This window comes from Panthera pardus, unplaced genomic scaffold (genome assembly GCF_024362965.1).
Source record: "Panthera pardus isolate Hobbes unplaced genomic scaffold, ASM2436296v1 HiC_scaffold_7, whole genome shotgun sequence".
NCBI classification, from domain to species: domain Eukaryota; kingdom Metazoa; phylum Chordata; class Mammalia; order Carnivora; family Felidae; genus Panthera; species Panthera pardus.
Window position 1 is genome coordinate 54,435,847 of NW_026527002.1, and position 19,406 is coordinate 54,455,252.

Genomic DNA, 19,406 nt, shown 5'->3' on the forward strand with positions numbered 1-19,406 from the left:
GTAGAAAAGCAAATATAGATAGACTTCCTATAATTTATATAGTCCAGCAACATTTGAAAACTCTTACTACCAACCATTCTAAATGATATGTCTATCATAATCTTAGGTTTAATTATTTTATATAGCAATTCAACAACTAGGATAATTTCAGTAAATGAATTGAAAATTTGTCACCTCCACATGTATGTCTTTGGCATGTATATTATTGTAGGCTGATTATTTTTAAGAAGGAGAAGACTCAAAAAGTTTTTTCTTTTTTCTTCCCTTTACTAACTACCAAAAGAATGTATATAGAGGACATGTTCCAGGAAGAAAGCTTCCACCATAGGTAACTATGAAGTAGGTATGGTAGACACGGAGGAACCCAGCTTGGTCAGTCGAAGTCATCTGTTTTATTGTTACTTCATGGCCCAGCAGACACTTGGTTATCAAACATTTACTCTTTTCATCCTTCCTGTGAATTGCCTTCCTTCTCCTTAGTCCAGAATGACAAATATATTTCATTTTTTCCCAACTGTCTTTGGAATCTTTCATGTTTATGTGGATTCTCTGTATGTATATAATTAAATTGGATTTTCTCCTGTTAATCTGTGTCATGTCAATTTGATCTGTAGACCAGCCAGAACAGCCTTAAAGAGTAGAGTAAAATGTTTCCTTTTGAACAAATGCAAAGCAATACAATGACACTATTCTCAGATTTCAGATAAGTCTAATCAAATGGTACTTTGTGCTTGCATTGATATGTTCCCTATGTATGGCTAATTGCTTCTTAGGACCTCTTTAATAGAAAATATAGAAATAGCCACTATAGTCACATTTTCTGGCATTTTGAATTTATATTTCATATTACTTGTAGAATAATATCCTTCTATGAAACAAAAATCTGTGATTGTCATTTCTTTGCTTAAAAATCCTTAGTGCCTAGATAGGCACTGATCTACAATGTAAATACTATTATTTAATATGACATTTAGAAGTATGTTTTTTTCTTTTTCTTTTTTTAATCCAATTGTAAAGTTTACCTCTCTTTTTCTCCCCATCCAACCTAAATTCCTATCATACAGAATACCTTTATGCTTAGTTACATATTATTTTCTCTGTCTGAAATGCCATTTTCTGTTTTATCCACCAGGAAAACTTCCACCTATTTTTCAAAACTCAACACAAATATTACCTTCTCTGTGATATTGACACTCCTGTCCTCTATGCAGAGATAGTCCATCTTTGCCTGGGTACCTGTAGAAATTTGTGCCTGTCTCTATTATATCACTTCTCGTGCTATATTTCTGATTTTTTGGTAATCTCGACTAGAATTTATATATTATTCAAATATAATATTTTCTTCTTTGTACATCTTTTGGAGAATTACCAGAGTTAAATATAAAATAAAAGCATTTTGTAAATTATTTTGTAAGTAACCTTTGAAAGGTTAAATAAGTAAATCATATTGCAGTTAGGAATTACCAAAAAGCTCTAGTACTGTCTTTAACTTGATAACTATTGTGGTCCTTATACAACTGTCACTTCTAAAGATGCTGTTGAGAGTCTCAACTATTTGGTGTTATGTTTTCATAGGCTCATCTATGTAATCATTCAAAATAATAGGGTCCATTCCCCAAAAAAAGTTCTTGTTAAGTAATTATTAAAAATAATTTAAATAAATATTTCCATTATATTACTAATACTTATTACAGAAATTAGGATGAATTGTGAAAAGTGGGATGATTAAGAACCCCCAAAATAGCTCTGTTGAAGTTTTTTTGCAATTTCATGGCTTTGGTTCAAGCCTGGCACCATAAAGGCTGTACATCTACTTTTACTAAATTCTGCATTTTTATTTCAAACAAAATATTTAGATTTCTTTAGTATCACCATTTTAAGTATTTTTTTATTTTTTATTACCAAAATAATAGAATATGTTGCTGCAAAATGGAAAAGTTGAATAAAAAAAATGAAAACTTTAAGTTACTCATCATTGCTTTATTCAAGATTGAGGTAAACACACAACATTTACCATGTGTCTCTTTTTTTTATCACTGTCTATTAATATATATGTTAGCTTATTTATTTCAAGTTTCAAGTGGGATATGTGGTGCTGGCAATTGGTCAAACTGTAATTATTACTTCTGTCCTGAAACTCTGAGATACTATATTCTACCTACCAATCTTCTGATTGGTCAGAGCTTAAAAATCAGTGGTATCCAGAGTTAAACTGTGCTAAATTCTAGATATTGGGACTTAAGGTGCTAGCTTGGTTTCATAGCTAAAATAAACCATAGACCCTCTTGTCTAAGCTCACCATGTCTCAAGTTTTTCTATCAGCCCGGAATGAAGACTGCATACTTCATGATGAAGTCCCACAAACGATGACTTCTATATTTGAGAATAAAAGACTATCAAAAAGGACTTGCTCTAAATATAGTAGAGTGCCTGGTACATAGTGAGTTCTCAGTATAAACGGATGCTTGAAGTTATATAAAGTTGTGCAAGTAAATTATAGAATTTCACTTACTTCCAAGTTAAACTAAGACTATGCAGGCATAATTTTGAATGTGAAAAAAGGATCATCATATTAACTCTTCTAAAACTCTTCTAAAGATCTGTGATTACTTAAATTGTGGCTCATTGTTATAAATGTGATGCATGTAATTATTGAGGTTCCCTTTAAGATTTTTCTTCAATGAGCAATTAGGGGTATGAACAAATTCTTGTTATGTGAGAGTGAGCAGCGGTCTTTCCCTTATTGTATGTAGGAATTCATGTTTATCACAGGACCTCATTGGGTGACTTTTGGTAGAAATTAGCCAGAACAGCAAATAATAGCAAGAGGGTACAGACATGACAGCCTGATTCTAGCTTTGAAAACTCTAAACAAAGAGGCAGTACTTACTTTTCCATGGCCAATTATTGATGAATAATGCAGTATCACTAAAAAGGGACCAACTTAAGGTACAATCATGAAACTCCCATTACTATAAATATCATTATGTCTATGACATAAAAAAAGAGAAGTTTTACTTGAACAAATTATTAACTTTCTTTCTTGAGACTCAAATGTAAAAAGCAACAGATTTCCTAAAATTCTAATTAAAATTCTGATTCTCAGAGGAATGTATTTGATATATCATACCTCTCTATAACATTTGAAAAACACTTTGAGAGATGTGCAAGTTCCATATGCAGTGTATATAACTAGAATTTATATATTATTAAATTGACTAAGAAGTTCTTGTCAATATGCTTCAAGTTTTATGTTTTTAAGTAAGTAAAGATATAATATAACGGTTTGGATTTTTAATTAAAGGACCCTGAGTTTCAGTAATGTACATTTCAATTTAATTGTAAAGTTTTGCCTACTGATGCATTTCATTATTAATAAGATGCCATCCAATTACCTATAATATTCCTTTGAAAATAAGATTTTAAGCTACTTTTCAAATATGTAAGAACTGACTGGTATTCTCTGTGCTATTTTTTTCTGCACTTGAATTGACCCTGCAGAGAATGAATATGCTTTTCTTTCTTTAATGAAGTTATCCACTTAGCAACACTTTGATAAGAAAAATGTTAGAACTATACTTTTTGTCATTTTGTTTTATTAGTAGCCAAATCAAATATGTTCTTTGATGTTTCGAAAGATAATTATATTTTAGATAAAACTTTCCTTTTAAACCAATACTACTAACTTTGTGGCAAAAGTCTCACACACATACACACATACACTTACATAAACTTGCATAATGGCCTCTTTTGGGAGAAGGTTGAATTACTGGGAACAAGTACTGTATTTGGAGTTAGGGTACCTGGAGTCCAGTCCTAATTCTATCACCATCTGGTGATACTCTGTAGTCTTATGCAAATTACTTAATCTCTGATACTAGATTCCCAATGTCAAATAGAGATAGTATTTAATTATCGGTTGTCTTTTCAGCTCCAGTAATAAATATAACTGTGGTAGATTGTATACATTTCTTTGTATGCATATTGACTGAAACACTGTATACAATTATTGCTTGTATATAGGCTTATAAATACAGGTTTCAATAAAGAGAAACTTTTGCATGTCAAAAAGAAAATATAAGAAGCTCAATGGGAAAATGGACAAAGAATATAAATAAGCAAGTCAAGGAAGAAAAAAAAAATGGATAGTTAACAAGTATATTACAAAATGAATGTCTATACTCATTAAAGAGAAATACTAATGGAAAAGTAGTAAACCAAGATGAAAAACAAGTAGAAGTCGATCTTTTCCAGGGGGATGGAGGGCAGAGACTATGATAATTGAAATGCTACACACAGGCTCTTGCAAATATTAGATTAGCTGTCATTTTTTGATCAGCCACATTATCTATTATCATTCTGAATGAGAGACAAATAGCCCTAGTTTTGGATGTTTTGATGTCAAATTTTCTTTTTCTTAAACATTAAATGTTTCTCTCCTATTGGGCCTAAAATTATCATCCTGGTTTCTTTAAGGAGATTGTGTCCTTGGGTATATGTCTCTTAGAGTCTCAAGCTGAGAATTTCATCAAAGAATAGCACGTAGGCTAAAGGACAGAGCGAGAGCTGACTTCCTGGGTTCACACCCTCACTTGTCACTTTACACTTGTGTAACTTTGGTGCACTCTTAGTCAAATCCTTATTTGTAAAATTGGGATGCTAATGAAAGACATACCTCATAAAGTTGGAATTAGGATTAAACGAGTTAAACACAACAATAACTAAAAGAGATTTGCTGTATAATTAAAAAGCTACTAGTAAAGGGAGTATTGTTACGGAGAACATTGTGTAAAGCTTGTTTCTTGGAGGTTCGGGGAAAACTCTGTCCCAAACCCTTAAATAGTCATGTTTCTAAACTTCACACAATTTCACATTCAACTATTAACTTATTTAGGACATATGCAACAAGCAATAATTAAACAAGGAGGCAGTTAGACTGAAAGTGTCTCTAATGTCATGGTGGCCTATGTAAGGAAACCAAAATGTAAGCCTGTAAATGCCTCCAGGTTGCAAATGGAAACCTAAGAACAACCAATCATAAGTAGCCAACTCCTCTTTAAGCTGGAGCCAATCAATAATTTCCTTGCTTTGCCTCTGCATTTTCTCCATAGAAGTCTCTCCTGAGTCCCAGTTAGTGGAATGCTTCTAATGACTTCTGGTCTAGCACTGCCTGATTTGAATTGGTTTTCGCTCAGATAAACTCTTTTTTTTTTTAAATTTTTTTTAATGTTTTATTTATTTTTGAGACAGAGAGAGACAGAGCATGAACAGGGGAGGGACAGAGAGAGAGAGGGAGACACAGAATCCGAAACAGGCTCCAGGCTCTGAGCTGTCAACACAGAGCCTGATGCGGGGCTTGAACTCACAGACCACGAGGTCATGACCTGAGCTGAAGTCGGGCGCTCAACTGACTGAGCCACCCAGGCGCCCCATCAGATAAACTCTTAATATTTTTAATGTGCTTCAGCTTATCTTTTGACAGATGTTATCTCAATAACTGTCGTACCATATGGCTGGTGAAGGCACGGAGAGTCAAAAAGGTACATTATTTTATAGTATGTGGTAAATGTCTCTGTTACCACCAAGAAGAAGAAGAATCAGGAAGAGGATAAAAACAAGAAGAAAAAGAAAAGGATGAGGAAGAGCATGAGGAAGGGGAAACATGGGGAGGAGAAGGGGGAGAGGAGGGTAGGGAGGAGATAACGAGAGGAGGACTTTGTGGAAGAGAAGAGCACAGCAATGTTGATATCTAACGGGATGGATAAAATAGTAATGAAAATAGATGGAAGTGACTGCAAAGATGCCCATGCACATGGTGGCTGGTCTCTCTTTTATTTAAAAAAAAAGCATGTCGGGGGGTGGGGTGGGCATTTACACTGCCTAGTTGATTCCACCATATTTCCCTGGGGTCATAGTACCCTGCTTTCTCTGGGACTTTGTTTCATACCATTCTCACTCTTGCTCTGTGTTCCAGCTATACTGGTCTCCCAGCCATCCCCGAACAGCTTTCATCCTAAGGCCTTTGCCCTGCTGCTCCCTGTGCATGGCTTCTCTCTCCAGACACCTGCAGATGGGCTGTTCTCTCACATCCTTCAGCACTGCTCAGATGTCACCCTGTCTGCGCACTATATTAAAAATTGTATACACGCATTCTAATTACATTTTATCCACTTCTACCTCTTTCATTTTCATAGCACTCATTGTCGTCTAATTTAATTGTTTACCACGTATGCAAAAAATTTTTTACCTGTTTTTCCATGGTGAGCTACTCAGGGGAGTGGTTTTGTTTTATTCACTGCTTTATCACAAGTTCTTAGAAGAATTCCTTATTTATAGTAAATGCACAGTTTTTTGTTTGTTATATGAGCAGATGCTCTTCTCTCATGCCAAGCGTTGCTCTAAGTGCTTTATATATATTATCTCATTTAGTTCTCACCAATAAGTTATGTTAAGTGCTATTTACATAAGGCAAAACCAAGTCACTGAGATGTGAAACAGCTTGCCCAAATCCCATAGGTGATAAGTATTGGATAAGATAAACTGAGCTTAGCCCACCGTTAGGGGACATTGCAACGCAGGGATCATATGTAATAGCTAAGTTGCAGAACTGGATTTTAAAAAGTTTAACTCCAAAATCTGATTCTATAGTCCTTTTTAGATGTGGTGGAATGTTCTCATACATTTTCTCCTTTAATGATAACAATAACCCTAAAAATATCCATTATTTTCTCTGATTTGCAACTAAGTCTTAGAAGAATTTTGTCCTGGGAAATGAACTGAAATTAAAAGTGGCTTTAAAAACCACTTCTGTCTTCACTTAATTCAAAGAAATTACGAGCTGAAACCTTCCTTATGTTTAGATTGTGAGAGGAGAACAACATTGATCTATGTCTACCCTCAAGGCTTGCTTGCTTTTCTTAAAATTCAGCACATCTCATGAAATGAAACTATTCCACACTAGATTAAGACAGTGACTTTTTCTAATATATTTTTTTATTGGTCCATTTGTTCTGAAAATCTTCAAGAAAACTCTTACCTGCCTGTAATTTAGTATGGATGTCATTTATGATAATTAGATATCCTGCTGGCTGCCATTTAGGACCAGAAAATAGATTCATTTCTTTCCTGAATTTTTTGTAACATATGTGAGATCAATAAATAAAATGATTAAAAAATCTACACAAAAGAAAATACCACTATATGATTTTCTCAAATTGACAAAAATTAATGGAAATATTATTCTGGCTGCCACTCCACCCTTAATTACAACTCATTATGGTTAGCAAGCTTAGAGAACTGAGTTATTCTATACAATATTTCTAATATAATCCCTGGGGACTTTTAAAACTAGCCTGGATGAAGTATTACAAAGTGTATTGAAGAAGATAATTTTGCACAGGCAGGGAGATTTATTTTGATTCAATACATTTTTTTCTAACATTGTTCTTAATTTTTAAAGGACAATTGTACAAATTATAGTGTGCCTATTCTATCCTTAAGTTGTTTAGTTTTTAGGAACACGTGTTTTATTAGGACCCGCATATTTAGGAGAGTGAGAGAGGAGAATGTGGGATACATACCTTGAGAATAGACTACTTGTTTCCAAAATAGGTCCCTTAGCAATTCTTAGTAGGCTTTATTCCTTTGTTCTTCGTCCTCCCCCACAAACCACTGAAATACAGGCCCAAGGGAGTAGATACCTTCAAACTCAGGAAGTGAGGTTCTATAACTAAGGGAATTTAAGTGAAAGTTGCAGAGGAAGGCCAACACACAGCATAGCCTCCCTTTAAAGTAGATACAGACAATCCTCACTTTGCATGGTAGCCCAGACTCACAAAAATAACTGTGTATGTTGAAACCATGCAAAGCAATCTTCATAACCGATAAGAAAAAATTGTAATTTTTCCATGATCCTTAATGAGATTTGTTACATTAAAAACTTTCTTACTATTATAAATTTATAAGGAAAAGAAAAAAATAGCGAAACTAATATTTATTTAGTACACTGCATTTTAAAACATTAGAAACATTGACAAAGTCTCTGTTAAAAACTTATAAGGAGAGTTTAAACAGTTCTTATCTTTTTTTTTTCTTGTGGAATAACTTACAGTATGGAACCTGCATCCCATCTGTGCCTTGGCAAATTGTCATACTCCTTTGAATGTTTGGATCAGCTTCCAGTATTTTATTATCTTTTGTTCTTTCAATATTGTGAAATACCTTCAAAGATTCCTTTAACATGAAGTGTTGTTTTGGCCAGTGTCACTTCCTCTGGGACATCTTCATTCTTTTCGTTACACCCATTTTCTCATTTATGTTGGGAAGTTTACCTGGCTTCATATCTGGAGTGTCTGAGTGCCTCTGGCTTCATATCTAGAGTCCCAAGTTCATCTGGCTTCATATCTGGAGTCTCCAGTGACAAGAATGGCAACATTCCCAGTAGTAGTTCTAACTCCATTTACTTATTGTTTATGTTTTACTTTTGGCAAATGTTTGTTTCTTTGCTTCACTTTCCTTTTTTAAAAGTTTATTTATTTATTTTGAGAGAGAGAGAGAAAGTGAGCAAACGGGAGAGGGCAGAGAGAAAGGGAGAGAATCCCAAGCAGGCTCCTCTGTTAGTGTGGAGCCAACCAGGGGTTCCAACTCACAAACCATGTGATCATGACCTGAGCTGAAATTAAGAGTTGGATGCTTAGCTGACTGAGCCACCCAGGTGCCCCTTTTTCCTTCACTTTCATCTTTGTTTATCAGTTCCCTTTATTGATTGTTCATTTTTACATAATGTTTTGCACGTTTATCACCAGGACGCAATGCAACTATATGCTTATCTGTCTTTGCATGAACAGCATACAAATGTGCAGTGGCCAATTGCTAACATGATCTGAAGGAAGTCATATGATTTGTCAATAATTATGATGCACATCTGTTATTTGTGTAGTGATTTGTAGGCCAGAAATCTAGCAGCAAGGCTTGTACTTTATGCGACTGCAGTTGGTATACCATGGCAACTAAAATGGAAACCATGTTGTTGGGAGGACTGTGTTATTTATACTTAACTAAACAGGGATAACTACAATTCATGCATATTAAAAATGCCCAAATCAGAGACTGGTATATTGTTGCTATGAGTAATATTACCTCTGTCATCTTCATTTCTACTAACTTTTACTGAATGGCTATTATGTCATAGGCATCGTTTGGCTGTTTCCAAAAGTTATTCCATTTAATCATCACATGAAATCCCTATGCTATTATCTATATCTGTTCTACTGATAAGAAAACTGGGGTATGATTACTTAAGAGACTTTTCTGAGGTTCTTCAGTAAGTGGTACAGCCAGCCAGAACTAGGCCAGTCTAATTTCAAAGCTGATGGTAGCTTGGATTTGACATTATTAACTCCTTTTAATTTGGCCAACCACAGTTTCCTATAAACTAAGCTTTCTCAAACCACTTATAATTTCAAGGAGGGCTTATGAGAGAATTCTTCTTGGTATAAGAAGTTTCACTTATTTGCCCCCTGACTTGTAATGAAGAGCAATGGTACTCTTCATCATCACTATCATTTATTAAGGCCCAAATGTAATTATATTTTATTAAAGCTTGCTCTAGTACTGCTTATTATAATCCTTAAAGCCACTGCTACAAAGAAATTGCCGTGTATATTATATCACAAAACATCTAACATGAGCTATAAGGGAGCGGTCGATGACTCTAGAATTTGAGGTCCACTGAAATTAAATTATTTGGTTCTATTGCCAGGGTAGTATACAGAAAAGTAAGAACAGGAGGAACTCAGAGCTTTGCTTTCATGAAAGTGCTGAGTCACAATGATGATTTGATTCTAAACAATGCTTTCTCAGGAAGGAATTTCAGTAATACACTCATTAGTTAAATTTTTCTAGCCAAGAAATTAGAGTATCAAAATTAATAGAACATTTCGATGCCCTTTCCTACCCAATTTGTCTTTTTGCATTAGTTCAACATTTGTAAACTATACATTTCATTTTTTTTAGAATTCCAAAATGAACCTCATATTAACTAGAGTATGCGTTTTTGCAGCTCATAAGATGGATTTATTTATTTATTTTTTTTGTAAATTTTGTTTAAACTTCAACTTTCATTTGAAATAAGAAAATGTACAATGATGTGAGACAATCTGGAACTTTTTCTGACATCTAATATTTAAAAATTTATCTTCCCTAAATGCTGATTCCTTATTCTAGTAGTGAATTAATATTTGTGTGATTTAATTTAACTGACCGAGGGTGTGAAGCCCCTAAAATGTAGTGGGGACCTCACAAGGACCCCTGTCGCCCAACCAGTCACTCAGCTCACTGAGTGTGTTATGTTCAGTGACAGCCCCAGAAAGAGCTGCCTCCATCTAAGTTTGTGGAGATGCTAGATGGATTTTGTTTCCCGGGTCATTGTTCTCGATGAGGTTATTTTGGGGAATGAAGTGTATGAGATGAGATTCAACAAAAGAGAAAAATTTAAGAATGTTAAAACACTCAAATAAAATCTCTTAGCTTCTTAAAAGCTGTCTAACCAATGTCTGGAGAGTGAGTGATTATACCACTGTGGGAGAACGTTTTTCCTAAAATATTCTCGCTTTTGTATTTATAGTGTTATGTTAAACTGTTAACATACATCTTTTGGCATTTGCTGTCACATTTCGTAGAACAAGGTAGTTGTCTCCTACCAAGTTGTTATGTTCTTTGATAATATGCTCAATCATTTCAGGGCTCCCCATATATTATATGTTCCTGCAATAAAGCTGGTTTTGTTATTATAGTTTGGTATACTTGTTTTTATTTTTCTGTAAGCCATCTTATTTTGAAACACTATTATCACAGGGAATTAAGTGCTTGAGGTAATTGCGTATTTGGGTCCATAATAGGATCTTTCAACCTGGGCGTATATGCTGGGGGAGGTCTATAGTTGCACTTCAGGGCAGGTGGGATGTCGCTGTAATTGCATACAAAAATGTTTATGCCTTTATGCATTTTTCCAGAGAGAGAGCCTTCACCTGGATATCAAAAATTGAGAAAGATTGTTTTTACTAGGGCTTAATTTTGTTCTCTATTTTATTTTGTTCTTTTACTCTTAGCAGAGTAGTTCTCCACCACTGACCTGGTTGCTGGTCTTCATAATCAACTCTGGTCACCAGAGTCCACCAAAGTAATGTTCCCTTGAGGGACTTTTGCAGACTCTTCCCCCAGAAGTCTTGGCTCAGCCTTGCATAGATCTTAGTTCCCATCTCTGCCTACTCCTTTGGCAGATCTTTGTCTGTTTGCATCCTGGCCTGCACTCACCTGGATCTAGACATTTCTGCTTTGCTACAGGTGAGAAAAGATAGGAACATTGTTGTGTGAGCCTGAAGGTTTATATAGTTTGGTTACATTTACTGTCTTTTTTAAATAAACAAACAAACACATTTTTATTTATATTGCAAAGTTCTTTAGGTCTTTAAAAGAAAATTTTAAAGAAGAAATCTAAAAAGGAAGCCAAAATAGACCAAAAAAAGCAGATAGATAGCAGATCTGCAAGTTAGGGAAATGATCCATATTTGTGGTATATTCTTCAGAAGAAAACATCCTTCTGTGACATGGAGGTTAAAACTGTGAATCTGCCCAGGCACCCACGTGGAAGTGATGGGTTAATAGGTAGTCTTTGGAGTAATACTCTCTCCCCTAAAATGAACCATCAGTGTAGTGGATATGTGTGCTTTCCTCCTCAGCATCCTTTCCTCTTTTGTCCGGTAACACATCCTCAATTTCCAATGAGACACACTCCTTCCCTACTGTCTGTCCTCATGGTTTGAGTGAGGGTGACACTATGCCTGGTTACACATCCGTTCCTCTGGTCACAATGTGACCCAATTTAAGAAAAAAGAGGCACACCCAGGACTTTTGTTTAGCTGCTAGAAGAGATAAGCTCTCTCTACCCAAGTTTCTTTGTGTTTTTCCCTAGAATTGCTTCACAGGTCTTGCACTGTGAGGGGAAAACCCATCAGAGAATAAAGTCAACACATGGAGGGGAGCAGCATTGAGTGGAGAGAAACAGAATAAGTTCCTCAGAGACCTGATGCTGTCTTTTGAGTCTCTCTATCAAACTGTCAAACTGCACCTGAAGCTAGGTTTAATCATGGATTATGGCATGTCACCCACTTCCTATTTTTCTTCATAAGTCAATTTAACGTGAGTTATCTATGTACTATGGATTGAGTCCTAGCTGATGTATGAGGGCTGGGTTTAGGCTGAACAGTGAATTTGGAGATATTTGCATCTCTGGCACCTCACTTGCCCATTCCTGCACTGCTCTTTGATGGTTTTATCTCCATTGCACCCAGACATCTCAGGTCACCCTGACTACCCAGAGCCCCCTATGGTGATGATCTCATATGCTTGCCCTTTCTGATAAAGCCTTATTAGAGCCTCCTTCCCATAATCTGATTTATCTCTTAATCAATACCTTTAATCTCACTGTCTTACTTGTTGGTGAGGTCATGTGACATACTACTTTATGTTATAGAGTTAATAGTGGACAATATCCTAGTATAGTTTCTTATTAAAAAGTCATGTACCCTTTAAAAGGAAGTTCAGTGTCTTAACCCAAAATAGGTGAGCTTTTTAGTCCTTGTGGTAAGTACACAAGGGAAAAAAATCTTATTGATTTAGAAAGTCTGTTGTTGGTTTTCACCAGTCTACTTATATGACTGCTAATGTGACTAAAATATCTTTGAAGAATGTGTCCCCATTTTATTTGTTTTGTACACTCAGTGTCTCACATTTCCCAGGAACTAATACACACCATTTTAACTATAGACATTTCTTGCATTTGTAGATAATTGCAGTGAATTAATGTTCTCAAAAGATGTTTGGGAAACTACCTAGCTTGATTCGTGGAGGGTTGGGCAGGGGGGTGGGGGGGAGTCTAAAATAATGAGAACCAGAGTCAGAAAGTCTACAACTGCAGTGCAGTTATAGATTCTATTTTATTCTATCTTCAGAGCTGATATTAGTCTGTGGTGGAAACCAAGGCATAAACATGGAGGAAAGGACCTGCTTGTCTGCTGAGGATAACCGGCCGTTCCAGGTGTCTCTGCATAAATACTGCCTTGGTAGAATGTGAGCAAACACCAGTGAGTTGCTCATTATTGCCACGTGAACAAAACTGATCCTTTCTCTATTGATCAGGAAGGAAATTCAGGTACTAGTTAGTGAGGGAGTTCACGAAAGAGTTGAAGTTTTTGTTTAAATGCCTCTTTCCGAAACAACAGCCTCCTAGTACTGATAAGAACTCTTAACTCCATTTCTTCCCATGGTGGTAGCTTTATTTTCAGAGCACTGGGATGTTTTCTTGTACCACTCTCCTTAAGTATGTTGCGTATATTAAATCTCAGGCTGCACACTTTCAAAAATATTATCCCCACTGAGTTGCTCTCTGGATAACCACCTAGTCTTTCTCATTTTTAAGATTCAAATTGTTTTCCAACAAAATTGGTCAAATTGAAGTGATTTCAGTTTGCTAAATTACTGTTGTTGATTGGCTCCCTTTTCCAGCGTGAGTTCCTATTCCTGTGGAAACAATAGGCTCTACTGGAGTCCTTGTTCAGTCTCTCAGCCACCGGCCCCTGTATTCCTCTGGCTAACCAATCAGTGGGATTTCACTGTTGTATCTTAGCGGAGGAAATGAGTTGATCTATTCTGCTGTTTTCATTTTACCAAGTCATAAAATATTTGCAAGGATCAAATAAATTAATTTCTCTAGTTGAAACAAAAATTTTCAAAGCTACCTTGTTGAGAAATAATAGAAGGTATTTTAAAATGTCATTATCAAGTCCATCAAAATATACATGGTGTTGTGTGAGACATTATTCAGCACAGATTAATAGCAGTTTTCTAAAATTTTAAAAACTTACTGGCAGATAGCCATCGATTTTTTAACATAAAACATTTGTCTTGGTTTTTCTTCCACTGTTACGATCTGTCTTTTGAAAATGTTGATCCTTCTCTGCGTTCAGGCTATCTGATTATGTAGAAAAGAAAGAAATTCTATCCCTTTCCATGCTTACTTTTTAAATTCTATGATAGATTTAAAATTTAATGGGAAATATTATTATATGATTAAAAATACTATAATATTTGTTCTAGGGTTTCTTGTAATACTAGAGAATTTTAAGAAATCAACTAGAAACATGACACTGAAAAATTTGCCTGGTAATTTTTCATGATGAAAGATAAGTTATCCTAATGGCTATCATTTTATTTGTGACCAAAGAATAATATATAAGAATACTTTTTTTAGGGGCATCTGGGTGGCTCAATTGGCTAACTGCCCGACTCTTGATTACAGCTCGGGTCATGATCTCACAGTTTGTGAGATCGAGCCCTGTGTCAGGCTCTGTGCTGAGAGTGAAGAGCTTGCTTGAGATTTGCTCTCTCTCTGTCTCCCTTTCTGTCTCTCCTCTGCTTGAGCTCTCTCTCTCAAAATAAATAAAATAAAAAACTTAAAAAAGAATCTTTGTTTTTAAAGTTTTTCTACTTCCCAGAAAGGACTGTCAAGTGAATCACACAACCAACTTTAACCTGGCTGTATGGTTTTTATGGAAAAAAACAAAAGAATTACAGAATAGGATTCTCCTATTTTACCACTAATACTTTAATTTGTTTTTAACAGCATAATGCCACTTTAATAAGGTTCAAAGACAAGAAACAAAACAATACACATATGTGGCAAGCCCATTTTTTTTTTAAGCAAGGGAATTATACACAGATTTTAGCTTAGCTGTGATTTCTCAAAAAAGTGAATGATGGCAGGAACTCCAGAATTAGTATTTGGAAACTATTAAAAATAATTTTTTTAACATTTATTTATTTTTGAGAGACAGAGAGAGATAGAGAACAAGCAGGGGAGGGACAGAGAGAGGGGGAGGGACAGAGAGAGAGGGAGGCACAGAATCTGAAGAGCTCCAGGCTCTAAGCTGTTCAGCACAGAGCCTGACACGGGGCTTGAACCCACGGATTGTGAGATCATGACCTGAGCTGAAGTCAGTTGCTTAACTGACTAAGCCACCCAGGCACCCTAGTATTTGGAAATTATTTTAGTCTACACTTACTCTTTTTATTGTCAGTTGATAGGTATGTTTTGGCATAATCAAGCATAACTAATGATGGTATAAGAAAAATTCATGTTTCAAGTTAAACTCATCAAATGAGAACAAGAAAAATTTTAGATGTTAGAAAAATTTCATAAAATGATTGGTAAAATCCCCCCTTTCTTAACTTCTTGAAGATAATCCTGTCAATTGTTTTATAGTTCATTAATTTTGATTTGTAATAAATTTATATATTCACCTATTACTGACCCAAATAAAAATAGATAAATGCATCTTTTAAAAGTATTTTTTCCAGAGAAAATACTAATACCAAATGTTAAGACAAATGTGTCTATGGATAGTTCCATATGTGTAGTGATATTAGAGAAGATGGAACCCCAAACCTCTCGCCAAGCTTTGCTGCTGCTATTGTAAGAGAAGCAAGTGAAATAATTTTCTTTAAATATTTTCAAGCTACAACCTTTAAAAAATGAAATAACTTTTCTTCCTGTGGCCAACATTCACTTCATTTTAACCAGCCAGAAAAGTGAAACTAATGATGTTTCAAAACCTGTAAAAAGAAACAAGTTTTTCAAAGAAACTCATTATCTAAGCCGTCATAAAAAAAAAAAAAATCCCAAAGATTTTTCTCTAGGTGCAACAGAAAAAAACAATTTTTTTTGAGGAGCAGTGTTAATTGATTCTTGTTAATTCCCTAAATTGGCTCAGGAAGTGTGGATCCCTAAGTTTTTGTATTCAGGTACTTTTGGTATTTTATAGGTACCTGAAACCTTTTTGTAGCATTTATAAAGAATTTTTTTCTGTATTTAAAATTTTCACAGAAATCAAGAATATTTTACTATCCTGCTTAAGAAGAAAAGAATATAGGCCCTCTTATTCTGTTTTATTTGGAATATACTCTATATTGAGGAAAACTAGTTAATATTGATACATCAAAATGAAAGCTGCATTTGGTTTTCATTTTATCTTAATGCTTTTGTCTCATTGGTATAATGTGTGTTGCTATGGGTTTGCTAATGTTCCAAATAGCCCCATTTTAATGGTTATAATTTCATGGAAAAAAACTAGCCCATGGCAGTTTTATTTCCTATTTGTAATATGGTCAAGTAATTTTAAAGGTGTATTAGTGTATTGAAGGCAATTTAGGGAATGATTGCACTTCAAAGTGTTGAAACGTGTCTTCTTGAAAATTTCCCTTATGTAGGATAAAACTCTGTTTCATCTTACATTCCTAACATATGACAAATAGAAAATTATGGAGGGCCATCAGTGCCATGTTTACTGAAATGTGAATACTTTGAGTCTACCATTTTTATGGACCATGGTCGTGAATGAATGTCTTTGTGTCAAAATGCAATCGTGTACTGGAAATAAGAATCTCATAATTTTTACAAGTGATTTTTATGCACATATGTCTGTATGGTCCTGTTTTCTTGATTGTGGGTGGGGTTCCAAACAGACAACTAATGAATTTTGTCGAAGTACTGACTGATGAAATGCTTTATTTGTAACTTTTAAACATGCTATTTGTAAATTGACAGAGTTCTTCATTTTCCATCCAGGTGCCATAATATAGAAAGTACATTAATAGTGATACATAGGTTGAATACTGAATTATTTGATTTATTTCCAAAGGAGCTTACTGAATATTATACTACTTCTTTGCCTGAAAAATAATTTTAAGCAATTATTGGGTAATATGTTTGTTACAATATGTTAAAACTTAATCATTTTGTAATATCAGTATTTTCTTCACATACGTTAAGTCTTCTGATAAATCATTTATCCATTTATCATTCATCCTGAAAAATTAATATTTACCATGAAGTATAATGCCAGCTTAATTTAAACATTTATGTAAATTTTGAGTAAAGTGAATCAAACAAATTGCATTTTCATTTTCAAATGATTGACTTACACGGGTAGTACCCTTGTTAATATTTTAAAATGTATTTAGGTTCTTAGATTGGCAGTCCTAAAGAATGAAGCTTTTATTTGTCATTAGAAAATAAATAAGACCTTCCAGGGAGTATGGAAACTTCATCGAGTTCTCTCTGAGGGCACTGAGGTGAGATTAAAAGTCATAGGAAACAATAGTTTCAGTTTGGGACAATTCTGAAAAATTTACTACTAACCTCTGATTGTGTGATTTAGAACCCTAATCCCACCTGAATCTAGTGGGACTCCAGCAATGCAATTCCAGAGAGTAAATATGAGAGATCTAGTTTGCAATTCATTTTTCATGTATGAGACAGAAAACTGTTAATTGTTAGAATGGATGGAATACTTAATCTAGTCTTTTTAAAGTATAAAACATAATTTTATAAAAATATTGGAATTAATTAGTTTGCTTTTAATTAAAATAAATTATTTGAATTCCCATTTATTTGCTATTGATTTTTTATTTCATATGTAAATGTGATTTCTTGAAAATTGTAAGGTTCTCTATTTCTTTTAATGTAAGAGAAAGCAAAAAAAAAAAAAAAAAGGTAAACAATTCTGTTCCCAAGAGTAATTTTTTTTTTTTAAAGTGGCAGAGTGGGATTTAAGGGTAGAATGTTGTAAACAATGGGAATTTTGGTTTTACAAAACTGTTTTTAGGGACATTTATAATTAGATATTTCCAGTGATGCTATAGATGAGGTGATCTGCTGTCACAGACTGCTAGTTATCTCACAAACAAATGTGGGTGGGTGTGTCTCCAGAATGTGTTTTACATAGAATTAGAAATTGACCATATGGATGTGAGGGGATACATAACTTTATAAAAATAGCTGTAGCTATTCTTGATACATGGATATACTGCTCATTAGAACTCAATTATCTATACAATTTGGTTAATGATGGATTACAGGTTTTCTAAAGTTGGCAACATAAATAATTGAACCATATCTGCATCTCTTTTGTTTTTCTGCCATCATTTTTGGTTTTGATGGTATTGTTTCAGTATTTTTACTTGTGCCCACTGCTTCTTTTTTCTCAAATGCATTTATTCTCTCAGGGACAAAGCCTGTATCCTTTTTCTTCTTTATACCTTTATTGCCTATAGTAATTAGTACTCAACACATGCTTTGTGAATAAATGGGAAAAGATCATAAAACTTTCTTAATATGTCACCTATAGTAAATGAATACAAGTCTAAATTCAGTGACGAAAATGCCTTGTGTATATAAATATCCATTTTTTTAAACATTTGGAAACAAAATGCTTGATTTATATAAAGTAATTTTGAGTCTATCATAGGTAAAAGGACTATTATGGCAAAGCAGCCTCCCTGAAATTTATGGAATACATAGATATACAGTCTTTCTGTGCCTGAATATAATTTAAGGTTTATAACGAACACTCTCCAAATCAGCTTATCTTGACATAAAACCAAATGACATAGATCCAAAACAATATAGGAAAAGAAAAATTTTAAATATTAGTCAGATAGTATTACAGCAGTTGAGAAGAGGATATTAACATCTCCTGATTAAACCTGTAGCCAATATCTTTGGATTATATAGGGAGGAAATTTAAAAATCATTTGTCATATTTGTATAGAAAAAAGAAACTAAGTTTAAGTGCTTGCTTAATATCATATAACTAATTTGTAGTAGATGTGTGACTGATGCTCTAGACCTTTTGTGCAGTCACCTGTTCACTGTTTTCCCTCATATATATTTTTTGATGTAGCTATGCTTGTAAGTGTTTAGAACAAATACATGTTGCTGCACATTATGAAGAGAAATACCTCTGTGTGTGGGTGTGCATGTGTGGGTGTGTGTGGGGGCATGTAGTGATATTAGTGTACTGTTAATAAAACAGTTTGTTTACGTTCTTTTTCTGGAGTGGTCATATGTTCTATTTTCCCATTCAAGTTTTCTTACTTAGTACTCAGTATAACTAAGAGCCAATTTACAAAATGGATGGCCAGAATTTAGGGTACAGTCTCCGTTCACATCACAAACTCATTCATCTGGACCATAAGGTGGAGAAGCAAACAATATTGGAGTCATTTGCACCAGACTGTTACCAGGTAAATTTACCAGGTGTAGAAATGCCAGAAAAGGAAAGTTCTAGTGGATTTAAATTCTTGCTCTTGCAGAGAGTTTTGTAGCTGTGACTCTTAACAGATCTAACGCAAGCAGGAGCAAAGTGAGGAGGATGGGAAAAGTTACTGAGGCTTTGCTACTTAACATAAATACATACATTAAAGTTTTGAAAAGGACAAGTTATTCAAATATGTAGCATCTGTCAGAATTAAAGGGAAATATGCATAATGAAAGGCAGAGTTTGTTTCTA